Below are 3,838 nucleotides of genomic sequence, written 5' to 3'. Positions count from 1 at the left end.
GATCTGTTCTACTGTTCTTTTAGTTTCTATTTCATTGATTTCTGCTCTGATCTTTATTATTTCTCTTCTCCTGCTGGGTTTAGGCTTTATTTGCTGTTCTTTCTCCAGCTCCTTTAGGTGTAGGGTTAGGTTGTGTACTTGAGACCTTTCTTGTTTCTTGAGAAAGGCTTGTATTGCTATATATTTTCCTCTTATGACTGTCTTTGCTCCATCCCAAAGATTTTGAATAGTTGTGTTTTCATTCATTGGTTTCCATGAATTTTTTTTAATTCTTCTTTAATTTCCTTGTTGACCCATTCATTCTTTAGTAGGATGCTCTTTCGCCTCCCTGTATTTGAGTTCTTTCCCACTTTCCTCTTGTGATTGAGTTCTAGTTTCAAAGCATTGTGGCCTGAAAATAGGCAGGGAATGATCCCAGTCTTTTGGTACTGGTTGAGACCTGATTTATGACCTAGGATGTGATCGATTCTGGAGAATGTTCCATGGGCACTAGAGAAGAATGTGTATTCTGTTGCTTTGGGATGGAATGTTCTGAATCTCTGAAGTCCATTTGGTCCAGTGTGTCATTTAAAGTGTTTATTTCCTTGTTGATCTTTTGCTTAGATGATCTGTCCATTTCAGTGAGGGGGGTGTTAAAGTCCCCCACTATTATTGTATTGTTGTCGATGTGTTTCTTTGCTTTTGTTATTAATTGCCTTATATAATTGGCTGCTCCCATGTTAGGAGCATAGATATTTACAATTGTTAGATCTTCTTGTTGGATAGACCCTTTAAGTAGGATATAGTGTCCTTCCTCATCTCTTATTACAGTCTTTGGTTTAAAATCTAATTTGTCTGATATAAGGATTGCCACCCTAGCTTTCTTTTGGTGTCCATCAGCATGGTACATGGTTTTCCACCCCTCACTTTCAATCTGGGGGTGTCTTTGGGTCTAAAATGAGTCTCTTGCAGACAGCATATCGATGGGTCTTATTTTTTAATCCAGTCTGATAGCCTGTGTCTTTTGATTGGGGCATTTAGCCCATTTACATTCAGGGTAACTATTGAAAGATAGGAATTTAGTGCCATTGTATTGTCTGTAAGGTGACGGTTACTGTATATTGTCTGTTCCTTTCTGGTCTATGTTACTTTTAGGCTCTCTCTTTGCTTAGAGGACCCCTTTCAAGATTTCTTGTAGGGCTGGTTTTGTGTTTGCAAATTCCTTTAGTTTTTGTTTGTCCTGGAAGCTTTTTCTCTCTCCTATTTTCAAGGACAGCCTAGCTGGATATAGTATTCTTGGCTGCATGTTTTTCTCATTCAGTGCTCTGAAGATATCCTACCAGTCCTTTCTGGCCTGCCAGGTCTCTGTGGATAGGTCTGTTGCCAATCTAATGTTTCTACCATTGTAGGTTACAGATCTCTTCTCCCGAGCTGCTTTCAGGATTTTCTTTGTCTCTGAGACTCGTCAGTTTTACTATTAGATGTCGAGGTGTTGACCTATTTTTTTTTGAGAGGGGTTGTCTGTGCTTCCTGGATTTTGATGTCTGTTTCCTTCCCCAAATTAGGGAAGTTCTCTGCTATAATTTGCTCCATTATACCTTCTGCCCCTCTCTTTCTTCTTCTGGGATCCCAATTATTCTAATGTTGTTTCGTCTAATGGTATCACTTATTTCTCGAATTCTGCCCTCGTGACCCAGTAGTTGTTTATCTCTCTTTTTCTCAGCTTCTTTATTTTCCATCATTTGGTCTTCTATATCACTGATTCTCTCTTCTGCCTCATTTATCCTAGCAGTTAGCACCCCCATATTTGATTGCACCTCATTAATAGCCCTTTTGATTTCGACTTGGTTAAATTTTAGTTTTACTTCTCCAGAAAGGGTTTCTCTAATAACTTCCATGCTTTTTTCAAGCCCAGCTAGTATCTTTAAAGTGAAGATTCTGAACTCTAGACCTGACATCGTACTAATGTCCGTATTGAGTAGGTCCCTGGCAGTCAGTACTGCCTCTTGTTTTTGAGGTGATTTTTTCCATCTCGTCATTTTGTCCAGAGAATAGATTAATGAAAGAACAAAATGCTAACAGGGTAACAACATCCCCCAGAAAATATACTCTAAACAAATCAGAAAAGACCTGAAGCACTGGGAAAAGAAAGGGAAAGAGGAAAAAAAAGAAAAAAGATAAAGATAAAAACAAAAGCAGAAAACAAAACAACAGAATGTGATCAAATATGATCAGGCTGGTATATAGATTAGTGCCACACACTAGATTTTGGGTGTATTTTGGTCTGTTAGAAGAAAGTGCCTCCCAAAATTTTAAAGAAAAACTTATATATGTACAAAAATAAGGGTTGATATGAAGGGATGGAATATGACTGTAAAGATGGAAATCAAAAAAAAATTTTATAAAAGGAATTGATAAGAAGTTGTTTTAAAAAAGGATTTAAAAAAAAGAGGAAAAAAAAGGGAGAGAATGTGACCAGGCAGGAGAGTAGGAAAAAATCATACACTAGAGATTTAGGATATATTTTCATCTGTTAGAAGAAACTATCTCAAAATTTTAAAGAGAACAACTTATATATATATGCCAAAAATACAGGTAACTACTATGAAGGGATAGAATAGGACTCTAAAAATGAAAAATAAAAATGAAAAATAAAAAATTTTTTTAAAAAAGGGATTGATAAGATGTTGGTTGAAAAAGGGAAAAAGAAAAATTCAAATAAAAAAGTTAAAAAAATTAACTTTGAAAGACTAAAGAATCATGGTAAAAAAGCCATGAATTCTATGTGCAGTAGTCCCCTAGCACTGGAGTTCTGCCGTTCTCATTGATCGGTAAACTTGGCCTTGGCTGGCTGTTCTCGCTGATCTTCTGGGGAGGGGCCTGTTGCCGTGGTTTCCAAATGTCTCTGCCGGAAGCGGAATTACCCTGCCCTTGCCCCTTCCTGGCTAAGTAAACTGCTCGGGTTTGCTCTCCGGGGCTTTTGTTCCCTGCGAGCTTTCCGTACAGCTTTGGAGGCGGAGAGTGAAAATGGCGGCCTCCCAATCTCTGCCCCGGAGGAGCCGAGAACTCGGGGCCCCGCTCCTCAGTGAGCCCCAGAGAAAAGCCGTCAGTCACTCCCGTCTCCCCGGTCTCCAGCCGCACTCCGTGCTCACCCGGCCTGTGACCGCGCGTTTCTATCTCTGGCACCCGACCCCGGGTGGAGTCTCCAAACCCAGCAGATCCCTGCAGTGCGCTCCCGCACCTCTCCTCCCGGGGGAGGAAGGTGAGTCTCCCCGGATCTGCCGCTTGTTGGGTCCCTGCTGGAGGAGCAGGGGCCCGACTGTGCCGCGGATCAGTTTATGGCCACCCCGAGCTGAGAGCCCGCGCCTGGGCTCCGCCTCTGCAGCCGGCTTCCCTGCTCCGATACCTGGGAGCTCTGCCACACTCAGGCACCCCCGGTCTTTCTGTGACCCCGAGGGTCCTGAGACCACACTGTCCCGGAGGGTTCCACCCCCCGCTTAGCCACCAGAGTGACATCCCTCGGCGGAGCAGACTTTTAAAAGTTCCGATTTTGTGCTCCGCGGCTCTATCACTTGCCAGAAGCGGCCGCCGGAGGCCCCTCCCCCGCCGTCTATCCTCCCGAATATCGCCTCGGATTCACTTCTCCGCACATCCTACCTTTCAGATAGTGGTCGCTTTTCTGTTCAGAGTTGTTGCTATTCTTTTCTTTGATCTCCTGTTGAGTTCGTAGGTGTTCAGAATGGTTTGATCCCTATCCAGCTGACTTCCTGGGACCAGATGAAATCCAGGTCTCTACTCCTCCGCCATCTTGCTCCGCCCCTCCGAGCATCTACTCTTGATTTCGGCTCAGGTCATGATC

The sequence above is a fragment of the Neomonachus schauinslandi genome, chromosome 13 (assembly GCF_002201575.2).
Source record: "Neomonachus schauinslandi chromosome 13, ASM220157v2, whole genome shotgun sequence".
NCBI lineage: Eukaryota > Metazoa > Chordata > Mammalia > Carnivora > Phocidae > Neomonachus > Neomonachus schauinslandi.
This window is presented reverse-complemented; position numbering follows the sequence as displayed.